We start from the raw sequence: 20842 nt of genomic DNA, 5'->3' as shown, positions 1-20842 counted from the left end.
ATAATCCAGGAGGAAGGTGGGAAAGGGGCAAAGTGCCAAAGGGCAAAAGGCATTCCAGCCAAATTTATCCTTATTCTAATCAAAAAAGGAAAAGATTTCCTGGCAGTAGCACTCAGTAAATTTCTACTCATATGCCATTGGCCATACCTAGGTCTTATAAGCTACCTTGTGTTAGAATTTTACAAAGAACAAAGAGGTTGTAGATGATGATTGTGACAGCCAGCCAATAGTGTCTGTTATAGATTCCTCTGCCACTATTCTTCTATAAAGTGTTTAAATTAACAACCATTCTGAAAAAGCCTTCATGTTCATAACCTAAAACTTTTTTTCCCAAATTAAAAAGTTAAAACTCACCTACAATTTGTTCATTCTCAAAGATGACTGGGAAAATTAAGAAACCCAACCCTACATTGAACAAATACCTATATATCTTAGTGACACAGCAGTAAAGTAAGTGGGCTACCTGCTCCCCAGCCACTAGGGGGCAATAATAAACTCATCTGCAAACCATTCTCCTCTTTTCCCTGTTGCATGTTCTGAGTCTGTCCCCATACTCAATAACTGTTTAAGTTTTAAGATCACTCAGCCTGACCCTCTGAAACAGAAACAGCTGTCTGTTAGAAACATGCTTACCAACGGTGACATCCTGAGAAGTTACATGTAGAGTATGGGGAACCGCGTCTCATCTGCTGCATAAAGGGTCCCTGCTTTGGAGGAGAAATGCTGTCAAGATCCTTAGCTAATGGTATGTCAATAAAAGCCATAATGTCGGGACTTCCCTGGCGGTCCAGTGGTTAAGACTCTGCTCTTTCAGTGCTTCCACTGCACGGGGTGCGGGTTTGATCCCTGGTCGGGGAACTAGGATCTCACATGCAGCACAGCCAAAAAAAATTAAAAAAAAAAAAAAGCCATAATGTCCTTAGAGGAATATTTTCTAAAACAAAGTAGAACCAGCTCCCTTTAGGCTAGTGTTTCTCAAATTGCCTCTAAAATCTTGGAAGCCCTGCAAAATGCTGCTTAAAATTCAGGCTCCTGGGCCCAAACTTCAACACCTGGTATCTATCTCCTGAGCACCAGCCCAAGAATGTGCATCTTTAGCAATCTTCCCAGGTGGACGCAGACTCAAAGTTGAGAGCCGCTTTCTTAGATTAACATTCCAGACTCATAGGCTGAGTGGAGAGGCTGGCAGAGTTCTCAGTCAGACCAGACGTGGACCTTCTTTCTGAAGCCAAATGCTGGTGGGAGAACAATAATTTCAGTTCTTTACATAAACCACGCTCTGGACAAAGGCCTGAGTTCCCTTTGCCGAGCGAATATTCGGAGCAAGAGTGGCCACCTGACTAAACCAGGCTCTGCACCTACAAGCCTCCAACTGACTAATACCATGACCAGGTAAATGTCTACTATCCTAAAGGGATTTCAGGGTGCTGGAGCTAGCTTTACCTGTAGCTCAGAGATCCATAAAGGTCCCAAGCTTTTGTCCTTGTGCCTGACCTACTGCTGCCATATGCCTCAACCCTCCCCTCCATTTGACCTTATCCAGGCCGTCCCAGTCTTCCCTGCCTGGGCTCTGCCGAACCTCAACTAATTATTTCACCAGAGCAGTCTCTAAAACGTTCTCTGGCTACCCAGGGCTAACCCCTATGCCAAGCATTCTCTCTGATGTGTATTACCTGACCTTACCACTCACCTATGGCTGTCAATTGCTCTAGCAATGGGGCAACCTTGACACCCAGCTTCTTGGCCAGGTCCCCAACAGTCAGGGGCCGCAGCCCACTCTCACTCACACTTATGCATCAGAGCTTTTCAATGTGATGTGGCTGTATTTCTTTGTAGTTTTGAAATTTCTGTGATTTACTAATACATCTGCTGTGCCTCCTGTTGGTTTTAGCAAGAAGCTGAAGCATGTTCTGTGGCAACAGAAACGAGTGCTATTCTGAGAGTATGTTGGAAATCTGAAGGGGGTTTCCTGTGCCATTTGAAGCTGAGAAACGAGGATCCTGGATGGGGCATCAGTACCCGAGTACATCTTCCTCCACCCCCAAAGTTCACTAAAATAAAGTTGGGAAAGTAGTTTTCCGGCCGCTTGCAGCTATGAGAATATTTAACTCTCAAAGATTCTGATTGAAGTACATATCTGAAGCAAAATACGTTTTATCGTGTGCATTCAAATGTATGTATCATCTGAAGATAAAAAAGAAGGTTGGCAGATTCAGCTAAAGAGAAACCTAGCAGCTCTGAAATTTAGAAAAGTAAAAGCCAGGCGTCTGAAGCAAAACATTTAAAAGTGCTTGTAGGTGTTCGAAGGGGATGTCATGGGAGTAGTGCTAAATATACAAAAGGTCATCACATTTCAGAGAGTATACGGTGGCAAAGCTTTAGGCTTCTTAAAATCCAGAGTAGCATAAGGGTCAGGTACAACTGAAATTTAAGAGAGTTTCTTTCCTGGATTAGAGAAGGATGGTATGTACAGAACTGGGAAGTAGCCAGGACAACATGGGTCCCCAGAGAAAGAGCTTAGCAGGCGCTTCTGTTGGAAAGCATATTAAGCAGAGTCAAAGCTGAGTATATGTGAGAGGAGAGAAGGGAGCAGATGTGAGGACAAAAAGCACGACTTCTGCTTCTTTCATAGCACACCCTCTAGCCTACCCCTGACATATCTGGAGATGAGAGCCTTCAACTACACTCTATTGTATCGTCAACAAGGTCAACTTGACATAATAGAAGTCCATGAGCTATGACAAAGGACCAAAGGAACCAGATTTCATGCCAATACTGGCACGTCTCTCCCCATGTTTAGCAGTTTACCCAGAAGCCTTGAACATCTCAGAATTCTTAATACAAACTTCAAATCTCTCATTAATAACATTCAAAGCTGACAGCTTTTGCTCACTGCAGGCACTCATAAAAGACTGTTCTTCCACTGTAGGCATTTCATTTAGTAGCAACTTGGATACAGGTGCTTTGCCTCTACATCTCCCCAATATAAAACCAAAGACAAACAAATCAAAAGCAAATATTATAGAAGGAATGCACTTAATTACTCAGTCACGTGCCTTCACTGTGTCCGTTTTGGTCTACCAACTCAAACGATGTACAACACACGAGAAGGGCTCATTATACCCTGATATTTTTGTTGTTCAGAACCCAGAAGAAAAGCTTTTCCTGGATGAAAAATTCCTTCCCTGACAGCCTCTATGGGGTTGCTGTGGATAAACAGAGGATGCCTTTATCACATGGGAGCTTGTGGGCTGTGTCCTGCTTAAACCAGATAGTGCTCTTCAACTGAAAGTAGATCTCTCCCTTATCTGCTCGAAATATGCTTGTTTAGTATAATGAGAAGAGGGGCCATTCCCTACAGAGTCATGCCTGGCGCCTCAGGTCAGGCTGTCCCTACCTACATGCACCATTATGTAACGTCTCATCTACTTGTATAGAAGGTGGGGGAGTTGCAGCATATCTCATTGTTACAACAAAGTTACAGTGCTTATTGGTAGGCAAAGTGATGACTGTTAAAACATAGCTGGTCTTTGAAATTTTTAAAATAATCTCAATCATGAAATGATCACCTTAATTAACTCTAAATAAAAATCTGATTCATAGTGATTACAATTTGAAAAGAGAGTAAGTTAATCTATACTAAGAAAAAGCCCTTAGTATATAAATGTCAGCAAATTAAACCTATTACTTCACAAAAAAATAAATAAATGAAATAAGGAGCTTAATGTAGAAAAGCACTAAAATATCAGAATTAAAAACCAGATCAGAAATCTTGATCATATATTTAAAATTGTTGAATGTCTAAATCCTTATTTTCAAGGTATTTTTCCACCTTAAGATTGACTGTAAACTTTAGAAATAATTTTTTCCTATATTAATTATTTCTTCTCTAATTATATAAATATTGATATATTAAAAAGGACAAGAGCATGGCATATTGTACTAAAAACACGAGTCAATAATGATAGGAAGAGATTGTAAAGCATTACAAAGTGGATATTTGTGGATAAACATCTTTTGTGGCTACCTGTATTTACTTCTAAAAGGGTAAAAAATGGAACAAACCAGTTCCTTGGCTACTGAGAATATCCTTTCTTTGTTCTAATATAAGAAAACAGACTTAGTCTTGAGAGAATCAGACAGAACAAATAACAGTCTATTTTATTTTGGCACTTTAACCTAGGTGTAGAAGTTTTGCCCCAAAGGAGCCTTATGATACTGCTAAGAATAAGAAAAGTTAAGGGCCTTTTCCCGTGTAAATCCAGAGCTTCAAAACAAAGGGGCTTCAAGAACACTTTGAAGGAGTTCAGCGATTCTGAACAAGCAGACTTAGGGCTTGGATTTAATTTGCCAGCCAAACTTCTCTGTAATCGGTCACAGGTAGTTTTCCAGTGACTTGGAAACACAGCCTATCAGGAAGGGTACTGAGTGATTTCTCTCAATGGTTCACTCATTCATTCATTCATTTGAGCACTTACTGGATGCCTACTATGTGACTGGCTGTGGTGTGACACAGACTGACATCCACATTCTCTGTGGTCACAGATTTCACTTGGGTTAAGTGGAATGCCTAGAGGAGCGCCTGCAGATACAGTGCCACGAGATAAATACTACAGTGGAGGTATGCACAGTGTGCAGGAGCCCAGAGGGACACACTTAACACAAAGGTATCTTTGGAGGGGAGATCTGAAAAGCTAGGTGACCCCTGGGGAGCTGAGGCATTCTTTCTCCTGTGTCACTGGCAGTGTAATCTGTATAACTGCAGCTCTTTTCCTCCGGGCTGGCTTATATTCCACCAACCAAGGGCCAAGGTTCCAACAGTATTATAAATTCATAAAGCCAAGGGACATCTAAGAGACCATCTGCTCTAGGGGTTCCCAAATCTGGCTGGGCCCCAGTGTCACCTGGTGCCTGGGCCCCAGCCCGGAGACACTGATGTAACATGCCTGGAGACTCTGAAAACGCTCTCTCGCTGCAGCCGGCCCATGAACTAGCGTTTGGGAATCACCAACTCCAACCACCTCCATTTTCAGAAGAAGAATTTTAGAGGAAATTCACATCCACAGGACTGAACTGACTTCATCAGATTTCGGGCACATTAGGACAGCCATGGTGGAACATCTGGCAAAGAAAATTTTGGCCCAAATACTTTCAAAGAGTATTTCCAAGGTGCATGATATAAGCCATATAAAACAGGACCATTTGTACAAGGTCAAGAACTATATAATAGGAGAGAAACCGTCAAGAAAACTGGGCTTGGACTTCCCTGGTGGCGCAGTGGTTAAGAATCCGCCTGCCAATGCAGGGGACATGGGTTCGAGCCCTAGTCTGGGAAGATCCTACATGCCGCAGAGTAACTAAGCCCGTGTGCCTCAACTACTGAGCCTGCACTCTAGGGCCCACGTGCCACAACTACTGAGCCCGTGTGCCACAACTACTGAAGCCCATGAGCCACAACTACTGAGCCTGCACTCTAGGGCCTGTGCTCTGCAGCAAAAGCCACCACAATGAGTAGCCCATGCACTGCAACGAAGAGTAGCCCCCGCTCTCCGCAGCTAGAGAAAGCCCACGCACAGCAACAAAGACCCAACGCAGCCAAAAATAAAATAAATTTATTAAAAAAAAAAAAAGAAAATGGGCTTAATAAAGGTATTTGTTGCAATGAGCTATAAATTACCTCTGCTCTTCCTGGTAGGAAAAGTGAAAAAGGAACCAAATTGAGTTGAAACTCTCATTCTTTAAATAAGGATACTTGATTTAACAGGAAAACAGGTTTTTGTCCTTAGGAATATATTCTAAGGAAAGGCTTAGCATAGTGCCATGCCTACAGTAGACACTTCAACTGTCGAATAAAGCAATGAATGAAAATGTGAATACGTGTTAACCAAAAAAGTGTTTTCCTACAGCCACATCCTACATTAATCTTTGACGGAAGCTAAGAGTATATCAGTAAGTAACGGCTTATTTAGGCATTTGTACAGAGTGACAGAAGCATTATACAGGTCTGTAACTTTCACGGTAGAGACAACACATCCTCTTGCAAATGAAAAGATATCACTTTTGATGTAGTGGGAAAGGTTCAGTAGGAGAATATCATCTGTATGTGTGTATGTATTAAAGGCACGGGCCGGAATGCAGGAGCCCTGACCTGCCTGGCGTGTCTGTAACACACTCACTCGGAAAGCTACAGGAGCCTATACAAAGGCCCACCCCCCTTGACGTAAAGGGATATATCCCTTTATACATCCCTGGAGTGGCAGCCCAGTTGCAGTTCACTGGGGTTCTCAGATTCTATCCCAATAAGTAAGGTCATTATTTATGTATAGCTTTAATTTCATGAAAATATACTCTATTTCAAATTTTAACACCAGCTGGGATTCTTTTTACTTTTTTATTACCATGTTTATCTCTGGGGAAGAAGATGCAAGTCTTATAGTACCTTCATAGATACAATTTCTTAAAAAATGAGAATTGCCTTAAAGGAGAAACTTAATTAAAAAATGCATTCTGATGTAGGAGAAAGTGATTCATATACCATTTATAAAAAATAGAGTAACTCACAGTTTACATTTGTAAACTTGAAAATCCCCCATTTTCAACAAAAAGAAATTCATTCTAGCCCCCTAAGAGTTGAACTGAATAGTTTTAAGCTACTTCTTAAAAATCTCAAAAACTAGATCAAATCTTCCACTCAAAAGTGTTACTGTCCTGTTTTGATATCCATAGTATAATCTGGGTTTGTGATAAATTCTTTGAAGAATGTAATCCCACTGTATTTTAACTGTAACAAATAGGCACACTGAGGGTGATTTAGTTCACATTTTTATTAACCAACTATTATTTATGGTTATCATTTTCAGTTTTATTTGCTATCTTCATTACAGAGTAACGCTTCCTCATTACTGCATTGTAAAATATGGAAATTCGAAAGCTTTCCTAAAACTCTTGGAGCCAGCCCTGCCCTAACAACTGGTAAGATGTGTACCTGAGGCAAGATGAAATGTGTGAACTTTTCTTGGAGGGAACTCTTATCCAGGAGAAGAATATCAGGGGGATCACTCATCAATCATTTCTCTCAAAAAGGAAAATTTGTCAGAGATGTGTGTACTGGGCACAGTGCCTGATGGACCTGGCACTCAAAAACTGAACTGAAGGAAACTTGCCTGAGATGGAAAGAAGTGTCAAGAAATAAACTAGGTCTTTGCAAAATGCTGACCCCTTCCCAACAGTTCAAAGACAAAGTATTTAATTGGGAGAGGCCAAAGAGCTCACCTGGTTCAGCTTCTCACAGCCAGGAATTCCCTTCACTGGTGGTTCTCAGTTGGGGTGTGTTTGCTTCTCAGGGGACATTTGTCAATGTCTGGAGATATTTTGGGTTGTCACAATTGGGAGAGTGTGCTGCTGGCATCTAAGTGGGTAGAGGCCAGGGATGCGGTTAAGCATCCTACAAGGCACAGGGCAGCCACTTTTCTCCCACCCCTTCCCCCCACTCAAGTAATTATCTGGCCCAAAATGTCAGTAGTGCTGAGGCTGAGAAACCCTTCCCTGAGGCATGACCCAACAGATGGCCTCTGCTTACCTCTTTTTTATAAAACGACTTTTTTGGAGGAATGATTGGCACACAAAAAGCTATACATATTTAATGTATACAAGTTGATGAGTTTGGAGATAAGTATACACCTGTGAAAAACCATCAAACCACAATCTACACCATAAACGTATCCATCACCTCCTAGGGAAGGCGCACTTATGGCCATGTCCTGAGCATGTCTTTACAACTGCTAGACAGCTCCTTCCACTGAAAAGACCTCCTTTATTTTGAAATTCACTGATGAATGATATTTGTCAAAAGCACTACAGAAAAAGAAGGGCACAAATACAAAGTCACATTTTAAGGTCAAAATGCCTTTTCCAGATGTTAATATTCATTTTCTAATCTATTTAAATGATAGAATTAGAGCACAGAGTAAATAAATTTACAAACTGAATTTTTGTTGGTTGTATTATTTTTTTTTAACTTTAAAAAAAAATTTATTTATTTATTTACTTATGGCTGTGTTGGGTCTTCGTTTCTGTGCGAGGGCTTTCTCTAGTTGTGGCAAGCGGGGGCCACTCTTCATCGCGGCGTGCGGGCCTCTCACTGTCGCGGCCTCTCTTGTTGCGGAGCACAGGCTCCAGACGCGCAGGCTCAGCAATTGTGGCTCACGGGCCTAGTTGCTCTGCGGCATGTGGGATCTTCCCAGACCAGGGCTCGAACCCGTGTTCCCTGCATTGGCAGGCAGATTCTCAACCACTGCGCCACCAGGGAAGCCCCGGTTGTATTATTTTTAATTCTATTATTTGGTAGCTTTTAAGGCTTTAAGTCTATTTTTTTTTTTTTCACCATGAAGATTTTTTTAAAATTTTTGATTTTTTTACTACTATGTTTCAGTTTAAATAATATCATTGACTTCTTTTTATGAAGGGTGATGACTGTGCCTATCTCCCTTTCTCCAATTCTTGGTTTTGGTTGGTTGTATTATTATTCTTAAGTCTACTTCTTAATTTGTTAACATTAGACAGCTTAAGTTCTTACTATGAAAAACAAGGAAACTGATATGCTCACCTAGCTTCACCTCTTGTATTCCCTTCACCTCCAATTTTTATTATATTATTTCAGTTCATTAACGTTTATTATAGTTACATTCCATTCTTAAACTATGTTTAAATCATTCCTGCTTTGCATACAAATCCATTTTAAACACAGCAAATTAATAAATAGCATTTATAAAACTGAATGGTTTAAATGAAATTCCCAGTAGGGCCACAGTGTGACTGGACCACACAGAAGGAAACAGAACCCACATCTCCCCTGGGTCAGAGGCTAATAGACCCTTCTCTACCCTCCTTCGCTTCTTCTGAGTCATACTCAGATACCACTCTACCCCAAATCATCCCCTTGTGCTATATTCTTTCTTGCTTTGCTGATGTACTTCTTTGAGGATTTTTCCATATGGAGTGAGTGGTAACTCCCCCGAGACGCCTGCATGCTCCAAATGTCATTGTTTATTTTCTCTTCCTTCTCTTCCTCCTACTTTTCCCCTTCATGTTTGATTGATAATTTGGCTGTTGGTTCAATATTCTTTCAGAATATTCAGAAATTTGAAGGCATTGTTCCATTGCTTCTAACATCCAGTGTGGTTAATGAGGTGTATGTTTGTTTTGTTAGTGATCTCTGAAAGCTCTTAGGGTTTTCTATTTTTTCCTTTGAGTTCAGGAATTTCACCAGGATTTTATTTTTTTTATCAGCCCATTCAACCCTGTTGACTATGTTCCTTCCCCTCATAGCCTCCTGTTATCTGTTTCTGGGGCTCCTCGCTGGATTTATCCCCTATGTCTCGTCACTCTTCTCTCGTATTTTCCATGTTGGTCTTTTGGGTCAGTCATGGCAGGTTCCCTTGACTTCACCTTACAGTTCACCAGCATGACCTCTGTTTCTAGTCTTCCTAACCTTCTCCCTGACGTTTTAATTTTGTTATATATTTCACTTCCAAGAACTCCTTCTTATTACCCAGTTGATCTTTCTTCATAGCAGTCTGTGAAAAGGCCTTATTTTTAGGATGCAATATCCTCTTGACTCTCTGAGAATCCTAATTAGGAATCTTTAAAATTGAAATCTGTCCCCTGTGTTATTTGTTTCTTCCAGGGTAGGTTCTGTTAGTTTCTCTTTGTCCTTCTTCTTCTTATTATTTTTTGCTAAAGATTTCGCTTAAATGTCTGGTGGTCTTGTGGTCTATGTCTATTTACGAGTGGAGATCTGGTTGATTAACACAAAGAGCTGGAATGGGTCTTCACTGTGGGTGCTTGGGTCTCTTTCTCTGAGCTCTTCCTGTGGTGGGAGTTCTGATCACAGGTTCTCTAACAGGAACATATAGTGTTGATTCCCTAGGACGTGTGGAACTGTTCATCAAAGTGTCCCACCCTTCTCAAGCCAAGGCAGATGACCCAAGCCATCTAGGCTCTCTCAACCAGAACATGGCATCTTAAATGAAGTGAAAGAAAAACTCGAGAAAAAAAGACAGATATTTATTCATCATCTTGGCCAATTGATACTTTCCCGATACCTAGACCCTTGATTTTGCTCTAGACATGCCTGATTCTTCAACCTTTCCTGTGAGCTACCCTGTTTTCATGAATTTCTTCTCTAAGTTTGTCAAAGTCAGTTTCTATTGCTTACACACAAATAACCTAAGCTGTTGCAGGTGGAAAGGAAAACTGACCTTTGTTAAGGTCAGTTTTCATAACCATCATAACCCTAAGAAATAGCTATAATTACTATTTCAGGAAAAAAACCCCACTGAAATTGAGTAGATGTGTTCTCTTGTCCAAGGTGCCAGAAAAAGCATTGGAATCCAAGTCAGTCTGACATCAAAACCTATGCTTTCGCTTTACTCTGAAGTATTCATGGGGTATAAAGATACAGACCTGGCTGCAGTTAAGAGTATATGATGAATATTGGATGGGAGATCTAAGGCTGGAGAACCAGAAAGAGAAATTTAGACTCAATGTATTAAGGAAAAGGGAATCACAATCTCATCCTTAATAGTGGAGTGGCATAGTAAATCAAAGGAGAATTTAAGAAAGATGATCTGTGACATGTGGAATGCATTTAGAGGGCTCATGTTGGAATAAAATAGACCAGCTAGGAGGCTGCTGTAGTGATGAAATGGCAGCAGGTGGAGAGAAAGAGACAGTTTACAGATGGATTTGGAAGGAAATTTCACAGGATTTTGTGACTGAATGGATACTGTAGAGGATGAAGAAAGATGAGCCAAAAATGACTAAAAGATTTTGAGCTGCAATGAGGAAAGCTGATGAATGTATTTACCTTGCCTCTCTCCCAAATTTCCAATGAAATGAACTAGGAATGCAAAAACAAGAATGAGTGCCTAGCGGTGCTACCAAGAGGAAAGGATGCCAAGGGTCCACAAAATGTGAGAATCTCTGGAAGATGTAAAGAAGAGTGAATCAGAATGATGGAGAAGCCACGCGCGCTGAGCAGTCAGTAACCAAACAAAGGCAAAAGAGAACAGCGCCTGAACAGGGGTTCACCCCCCGACAGAATCCCCTCTTCTCACCACCAAAATTAGCACGGGAGGAGCTGGGAGTGCAAGCAGGCGCAGGGCAACTACCGGGAGGATGCATGTCCTTCACTGAAGTAGAAGGAGGGCTGAGGTCCTGAATGCTCACCCCTTAACTCCAGGCTTCATTCAACCTAGACCACTTAGTCAATTAGCTATGGAATCTGCCCCAGAAAGCTTCTATTTACAGTGGTAGACTTAGAGAATATGGCAGTCCCTTAGCTACTATTCCAAAACAACTAATACAAACTTGGGGAAAAATACAGCATAGATCACAGGTATGGAGTAAATTTTTAAAAATTAAGGTAATGGTATTATAATTTTATTCTAAGTAAATTTGAAGACACATAAAAATGCATAATTTTCTTTAAAAATTAGTAAAAGGGATTCATATAAGCATTGAAAAAAAAAAAAAAACCTGGATGGATAAGTAGCCATAAAGGAAATGAAATGTTGGTAAAAGATCTCCTCTCCTAAAACAAAAAGGTTCAAATGGATGAGAACACGACAAACTTCCAAGGGAAAAACAATTCTCAACTATTTTAACTTCTCCCACAACTGAGGGGAAAAAAAAATAGAAGTCTTTCTAATTATGATCCTAGAATAATCCTGATCGAAACCTGACATGTTTCACTTTTGCTATATTTTACTTATGAATATGGCATCACAGTCCTAAATAAAATACTAACAACATAAAACACATATATTGTGTATTAAAATAAAGATAATTTAACTTTGTTTAAAAAGCATAATATTAGGAAACCTACTCATAAATAAGAAACATAAATAAGTTAACATTTTTAAAATCTATGATCATTTTGAGGGATGCTAAAAACGTATCTGAAATAAACCTCTGTGAGCCACATATTTTATTTTAATATATAGGAAATATAAAAGTATATTCTTAACTTGATAGGTTATTTATTAGAAACTAAAGCAAACATCCTATTTAGTAAAGTCTACACTGAAGTTGGAAATATGAAAAAAATATCCACTTTCACAGTGTTATTCAATAATATTCTGAAGGTTCTACCCAGTACACTACGGGATTAAATTTTAATTTAAGAGACATAAATGTTCAATAGGAAGAGCTAAATATATGATTATGTACAGGTAATATGATTGTCTATACATAAAATTCAAGAGAATCAAATTAAAAATTATTAAAACTAATAATCCAGTTCAGAAATAGAACTGATACAATAAATATACTAAAATAAGTAGCTTTCTTTAAATTCCAGCAAAAATCAATTAAAAAATGTCAGGCCTAGAAATGGTAGCCACAACAACCCCATAATGTATAAAGTATTCAGGAATAGTAAAATAAACAACAATTGTGCAAGAGCAATATAAAAAAAAAAAACTATAAAAGTTTAAAAGATGTAGACAAAAAGAATTGAAAAATGGGAAATTATTTAAAAAGGAAAGAATCACAAAATAAATTCAAAGGTTATTAAATATAAGAACAAACTTCACCTTCTTAATAAGTAATATAAAACAGATTTTTAAAACAATGAGGTGTTTTCCTCTAATAGATTGAAAAAGTAAACAAAAAACCCATTATCCAGATAGGGATATAGGATGCATATCCACTGTGAGTGGTACTGTATTTTGGTATAGTCATTAAGGAGAAAATTTATATTTATCAAAATTCATATTGTACATTTCCAGCCTTGGACAAGTATTTTCAATTCTAGGAATTCATTTTATTTATTTTTTATTATTTTTTTCTATTTTTTTAATGTTTATTTATTTCTTTATTTTCTTATTAGTCATCCATTTTATACACATCAGTGTATACATGTCAATCCCAATCGCCCAATTCATCCCACCACCACCCCCCTAGGAATTCATTTTATAAATATACTCACAAATGTACTGAAAAAATTCAAGACAATCAAACTTTTCCTTAATAAGAGACTGATTAAATACATTATGGCACATCAATGCCATGAAATACTAAGAATTCTCAAAAATATAAGTTGTACATTGTATAAAAATGGCCACAGTATATTACTGCATTAAAAATACATGTTATATGATGTTATGTTGTGTTGATATAATTATGATGAAAGCATACATATCCCTAATTTCTGGAAAGAGACACATTAAACTACTAATAGTGATTATCTCTTAGTATAAGATGGCACAAAGCAGGCAGAGGTAAGAATAGCTGCTTTAAAAATTTCTGCATGTTAAAGAAAATTTAACCAGACACCTTAGATTGGGTTCCCCAGAAACAGAGAGCAAGACAAGTGTTTGAGTGCAAGTGATTTATCGTGAAGCGCGTCCAGGGGAGTCTGGTGGGGAAGCAGGGCAGCGGGTCAGTGAACAAGAGGAAGCCATGGACATGTGTGATCTCAAGCGAAGTCCCCTTGAGGGGAGCTTTGACCTGCTCTCACAGGGACACTCCAATGTATTCTTTAAACCTCTGAGCAAGGGAGCTGGGCTTTTCACACTCTGGCACCTGTCAGTCATTTGTCAAGAGCTGTCCCAGAAGGAAGGGAACTGCAGTCTGGCTCTGAGTGCTTTCTGGCAAGGGGCATCCAACACCCCCAGGGAAATCCTCTGAAGGAGAGTTATAGGTGCCCAGTGTTAGAACAGAAACCAAAAAAGGGGAGGGCGCACAGAAATGGTAAAAAAGAGATCCAAAGGGATCTGGGTGGAAAGCCAATAACGTTTACTATGCTATACCACCTCTGTAATCAAATACATATTTTCTTAAAAAGTAAGAAAGGGAGAGAGGGCAAGAGCAAGAATGCTACTGGTAGAGTAAAATCTTCTATGAAAGCTCGCAAGTTCTGCGAGTCTAGTAGGTGTCAGCACCTGCTAGATGCCTCCCCCCACCCCACCGGCTCCTTCTCATATTCCCACCTATCCATTAAAAAACCAAGATTAAGTAGCCCTTCATAGTAGTTAAAGCCCTTCTCTCTCCTCTTGTTCACCTTTTCCATCTGAAGTGGGACAGGTTGAGATCTTGAGGAATTAGAGGAACTCTCAAACCCTCTGCTGATCCTAACTGGAACTACATCACTAGGCCATCCACTGAGCCCTAAAGCTGTAAAAGCTGGAGCACCTGGAAACTAAACTCTGAGGCTAAATTCTAAACAGGACTCCCGATTAAGAGCCAGCCTCTAAAAATCTGTTTACTCTGTTAAACTTGTTTGACTTCATGACAAATTTGTGTACAACATTCCTAAAATGAATGAGTCGAGGTTTCTGCCTCGGCATGTCTACTGAGCAGAACAGAACATTTCCTAGAAACGTCCCTCAGGCCCTTCACTCTGGGGGTCTGTGATGGACCTCACAGCCTTCTGCTACAAACAGATGCTACCGTGACCTTGGGGATGGACTGGGCAGACAATTCAAGTTGTGCCTTTTGTGTGGTCGCTATACAGTCCATCTTGGAAATCTCCCATGCCTTTGTTTGTTCATTTTTAAAATGGATGTAATAACTATTGCTCTGTTTACCTTCCAGAGCTGACGTGAAGATGAACCATGAGATCACACACATGAAATTATCTTACAAACCATGTAATGCTTTATACTAAGTCACTTGTCCCAACACAAAGATACCAGACATTAAAAAGGGGGACAAGGTAGTGACTTCAAGATCTGAATCCATGAATATTGGAAGGTTACTTGTTCAGGAAAGAGGTGTGTGGCTGTGGACATGTTGAGTGTGAGTTGGCAGTAAAACATCCAAGGCAAAGAAAGTGAGCTATGGAGAGATGGCTTTGGAGGCTGAGCAGTAGGGTAGGAATTGAGGTACAAATTTGGGAGTCATCAACATGGAAGCAGCAGGTGAATTCATGACTATGGAAAACACACTTTTGAAAACTTCACCTCCCTTTTCATTTCTGTAGCCACATTTCTTATACTGATCCCAACTGTCTTCTGTTTGGGTTATCCAAATGCAAAACTGTATTGATAAAAATGATTGTTATCATTGCTACAAAGTGTTAAATGGTTCTTTTGAGTCCCTATTCTCTTACTGTATATGTTATCCATTCAAAATATCAAGCAGATCATGGACTTTTAACAGCCATATAAATTACATATGTGGTCTCTCCCTTCAAGTAATCTCAACTATTTCCTAAGTTACAGTTTTGAGTGAATAAATATACATGCCATATAACTTAAGGTAAAACTGATGAGATTTTAAAACTGTCAATATATATGGCAATGCTTGAAAATCACAATCTTGCATAATCTTGAATAAAGAGATGTACTTAAGTGTTTTTATGACCTGAGAATCCTTTTATTTGGCCCAAACCGGCACTATCACAAAGTCGTTTCGTTTTTAAAGACATTCATGTTGTTTAAAATATAGTTGGACTGAACCCCAGGACTAGTCAGTCTGTTTCAGTTGACTTGTCCCCTGATGTTAAAACCATTAACAATTTCTTCCATCTTTGATAGGTCTCACATGCCAGTTCTTTCTTGGTTTTCTTTTTAAAATTTCATACCATTTACATCAGAACTCCCAAGACCTTTGGAGTTAGTGAAAAGTATTCCTGATTTAAATAGGTTGGATTCTAATGAGGCGTACAAAAAGTCACATGTTAGTTTTCTGGTTGAAGTACAGTATTAAGCTGTAATGCTGCTTATCTTAATAATTAGAATTTAACTGAGAGCCAATTTACTTTTTATTTAAATTAAAGAAATGAGTAGATGTTAGTGGTTTACAATTTAAAAATGGTATAGAGGGGGAAAAGCCCTTATTGTACCATTTTAATTTAAATTTTATTGATTTTGCTGATTATATGTGTTAAATAAGTATTTGTCAATTCCCTTTGCCTAGTTTCACTAAATTGTCCTTTTCCATAAGAAGATATAACATTAATCAGTCTTGTAGTATTTTAAATCTATTTCTAAATATATGTACCATTTGTGATATGGTTAACAGCACAAACTCCATGTAAAACTTATATTTAAAGCAATTATGTTTGTAGGTAAGACATACTTTAAATTGTACAGTAAAGATGTACATAATTCATAAAAAGAAAAATACAGGAACACTGTTACTGTACATTAAAAAAAGGAAAGAGATGTTAGAAATCAATTTTCATTCTCTTTATCACTGATGACGTCCTTGTACAGATGAGGGATTTGAGGTTGTTAAATGACCAGCCCAAGACACACAGACACGCGTGTGCACACAGACACACACACACACACACACACACACACACACACACACTCATATTCTCATAGCAGTTCCATTTTGTTTACTGTTATGTCCTCAATGTCTGCTACAGTCTCAGTGTAAAGTCAGGGACAAAATAGTAAATATTTGTTGAATATGCAATTTATTTAGAGATAGAACTCGTCTTTTGACTCCAAATGCATTGTTCTTTCCAGTACACAAATGGAAACTTTTAACATGTCCTTCTTGTAGATTTTTTGGGAGAACAGAATGTGATAAACTGTGTGAAAGAAACTTGAAAACAGGTAGGTATATGCAAATCTAAGAGAGCATTATTATCATTGTAGTTTAAATTTGTAAAACTTCCCAGTTTCCTTACTGTGGGTTCATAAATCTAAGAAAAGCAAAATTTACAAGAATGACAATTTTAAAGACAACTATTTTAACTTCTTGAATGATCTGGCTAGGAAAAATATTTCTTATAGCTTTTGGGTTTAGATAATGAAATATTCATTTTTAATGGTAGTTCTATAAAGAAACAGAATTCCTTATTATATACTGATCTTACAGCATAATGAACCAAACAGTTATTTGAAGGTTTTCATCTAGATCTTCATCAACTAAAAACAACATAAATTGGAAGTTTTCAATCAATCATATCTTAGAATTCTTTCTATAATATGAAAATCTATACTGTAAATTGCTTTAGATACTTTATTGAGCAAGATTTTGAAATAAAGAACAGAGTTGTCATCAATACCATTGGTCATATCACAAGTAATAAAAAATTCAAATAGATTGTTAGCAAATAAAGACTCATACAATTGTTAGTAAATAAAGACCAACTAAGGCATCTGAATTTGGCACAATTAAAATTATTTGTGATGAAACAGTGTTACAATATCTTACAGTGGTTCAATAAATAGGTTAACTTGGAAGAGATTATTGAAAATAATTTAAACATGCTACATTTTAAATTATAACCACTGTGCAAGAATGATATAGAAATTAGTTTGTTAAATCATCATTCCACATGCTATAAGAATATCTAGAGAATAAACTCACATGGATGAGTGCTCAAAATCATTTGGACCAATTTTTTAAAGCAGCTTTAAAATAATTGACTCCCAAATCAAGATATTAAATGCCAACTTCTAACCGGCAATAACGCTTATGGCTAAGATAGAAATGAGTCTTCACAGAAATGCTGACACAGCCCTAACTGTAGGTATTTGAGCGAGTGGCTATAATTCTTTTTTCAAATCTTACCCAGCAAAGCTTCAGGTAAAAGAGACCACAGAATATGTAAACAGTAGGAGACAGTCCTGGAGCTTTTACAAAATCACAAACCTGTGACACACTTATATTCATCTCTGATTGCTACTACTAAATAATGAAATCATTCACAATGTATTGATTAGCTCTTTAATAGATAAAAGGTGGGCAGTGTGTTGTAAAAATCAACATTTCTTAATTCATTCGATTTGCAAGAGCTACACATTTTAAGCTGAGAATGTAAAACCTCTAAAAGTTTTTCAAAAAAGCCTTCTGCCTTATTTAGCATTTTGACCACTAATCAGAAACAATAAAAAAAAAGAAAATTAAGAAAAAAACTACGGAACAAAAAGTAACAAGGCTTTTCTTTTCCATTCGGAAATCTATTGAGCTATAAAATAAGTTCCCAAGAGGAGTCAGCTTCCTATGTGGAAGGCATTTAAAACTGAACTACACAACCTAATCTTAAAATAGGCCGAGGGAACACAATTTATACTGGGAGGTGAGTGGCTGGAATAGAGGACTTAATTGTCTAATCCTAGTTCTCATTTTTAAAAGTGTCTAAGATAATGATGCTTTTAATGAGGAGTCAATTTCAAAGCCCAGCCAACTCTAAGTCGTAACCATGATATGGTGGTATTTTCTTCTCCTCTGCGTTGTCAGCTAGGCAACAGACGACTATTTATCCTACACTGGGTAATACTGTTTTGATGTTAATTGATCAAAACTGTATGAGGGAAATTGTGATTTCTGAATGGAAGACAGTCATGAGTTATCACTTCTTGAAAATACAGAACTGGGAATAAATATATGTTATGACTATGACACTAAATAAATATTAAAATCAATAACTTGTTAAGATAAACAAAAATATCCTCAATAAGTTCATGTGGGATGATACTACCTAATGAGGATGAACTTAAAATTGTAAAACTTTGCATCACAGGTATTCTGATTTTATAGGATTCTAAAAATGTGCTAACTTGCATCGATTTTTAAATTTATATTTTACTTGATAAACTCATCATTATATCACAGAAAAACAAGTCGAAATGTATAACAAACTAATTTTTAAAATCACCACTAAATTTTATCTTAAATTCAAGCTTATCATCCATTTAAATTCAAATTTAATCTTTTTACAATCTGCATTTTACTTAGAGGCAAAAATCACACTTATTATGAGTTACAAATATTCATGCAAATCTGTAAGAAGCTGTCAACTGGCGAAGTCTTTACCTTGTATCATGTCACAAAATAACACTCATTATAATATTAAATTCAAATGCTAATTTTTTCTTCATTAGATGGCAGACAAGAAATAATGTGCTATTAATATTTTTATAAAGATATGTTGCTGAATAAGAATTTCAAAGAAAATAATACATTCAGGATTGATACTTAATTCTGCAAATGCCTAGTAATCTTATTAATTAGGTATAGCAACCTGTCTGTTAAAACACTAGACACAGGCCAGGAAAATTGGGTAAGGACAAATCACAGACACACATACTTCACAGTTTACCTGCAATATTTATCAATTCAGCTTATTGTTTCCTTAAAACTTACAAATATCCCCCAAATAAGTAAAAATCTTCTAGTTATTGTATCAGTATTATATGATCGTGACTTATTTGGGCCCAACTCCCTCTGACTGCTTTCATATGAATCAGGCAATTTTCTTAAAATTAAAATTTCAATATCCCCAAATGAATCCACTACTCATTTAAAAATATTTAGCATTTTAGGATGGCAGTGGGAATGGAAAAGTAAAATCCAGTTCCAACAATAACCCAACCTCGTCTCCACTCCCTCCCCCCAAGGGCAGATGTACTATGTACACATGGTTCCTAGAAAATGAAAAAATTAGTTTTCAAGCATTTTATCCACTTGCTATTGGGATTTAGCAAAGAAGTTCAATATTAGCTGAAAAGGTAGACTAAAACTATAAGCCCTCCAAAGGGCCAAATTATAACTTTTTTTTTTTTTTTTGGATACCTGCTGGGGTGGGGCGAATGGTGGGATTGGAGGGTGTTTTCATTTAGATCTACCCTGCTCAGCCACTCTGTTTTCCTTTCACATCCTAACCCCCTTGTGTTATAAGGCTGGAAACAGCTCTAAGATTGTGGAGAATGTAAACAGCTTTTTATCGTCCAAAAGGATGGCAGTGTAAGGAATGTATGCTTATCACACAGCTGCAGCTCCCCACCTCACTTACCATGATAAAGTGCTCCAGGAAAAAAACATTACAACCCAAGCACAATCCAAAAATGGATTAGAATTTGACATACACTTCCTTAAAAACTGATAAATCAAGCCACGCTGTAATATTAGAATCTAGCTCTTAAGGAGGGTATATAATCTTGTCAAGATGTATTTCTTATTCCCTATTGACTCTGGTGGTGTGAAAAAAAAAAAAATCTAACATTCCCAATACAGTAAACTGATAGGAGAACTTTTCCCAACACACCCCCCAATATAGCTCCTCATCTTTAAGAGTCTAATACAGTGGAACAGATACACAGTTCATGATCACTGAATGCAAAATTAAATACAAGAACTAAGAGATTCATGAAGATATTCTGAAGATCCTGCCTAAGTACCGGATTTCCCCAGATTTTTACAGTTTTACTTACACACACCATACAAATGCTGCTTTGTTAAATCACCTTTTATTGGACTCCAAATCAAACATTTCAAAAAGCAAGGGATAATGAAGACTATTATGGCATATACGTGGCATGCTTAATGCCTTAGATGTAAAATTTATTTTAACATGCCATATTGTATATAGGCAGTATGCGCCAGCTCATTCAAGGACATTTGGGAACATCACTGCATTTTCTTCTTGATGCCATTGAAGAATTTCTTAACGCTGTGCAGGTGAAGCTAATCTCTGTGGAAAAGGAATGGACAGGCCCTTTCGTGCTCTCTCCCCTTCACTAAGACATTTTAGAATTCCTTCTATCCTCAAACTTGCAGAATATCTTTGCGTCTGCAATATCATATGTATCATAGAGAAACTTTAATAAGTTACTTGATCTTTCCCTCTAAAGGGAAATAAGAGAGTGAGGGGGGGGGGGTGGGGAGAAAGGAAGGGAGGGAGGAAGGAAGGAAAAAAGGAAGAATCATCATGCTTGGGTTCCTTAACCCTGTTTTAACAGCCAGATTAAACTGGGTAGTCTTAAATATGAAGACCAAAGAAACCTTGGCTTCTGGAGAAAGCCCTCTTGATAGCACCGTATTAAGACAAGTGCCAAGAGAGCAGGAGAAATCCATCACAGAGGCGGACTGCGCC

The 20842-nt window shown here is 37.8% G+C and overlaps 1 protein-coding gene across 1 annotated transcript in view; it reads right to left on the bottom strand.

Annotated features, from left to right (window-relative positions):
• The window catches only part of NXPH2 (neurexophilin 2), a 99941-nt gene that overhangs the window by 77736 nt on the left and 1363 nt on the right, over positions 1-20842 (bottom strand). The window lies entirely within an intron of this gene.

Source organism: Balaenoptera borealis (assembly GCF_965194805.1).
Source record: "Balaenoptera borealis genome assembly, chromosome: 6".
Lineage (NCBI taxonomy): Eukaryota > Metazoa > Chordata > Mammalia > Artiodactyla > Balaenopteridae > Balaenoptera > Balaenoptera borealis.
The sequence above is the reverse complement of the archived record's forward strand: the minus strand, read 5'-3'. Positions and strand labels throughout refer to the sequence as shown.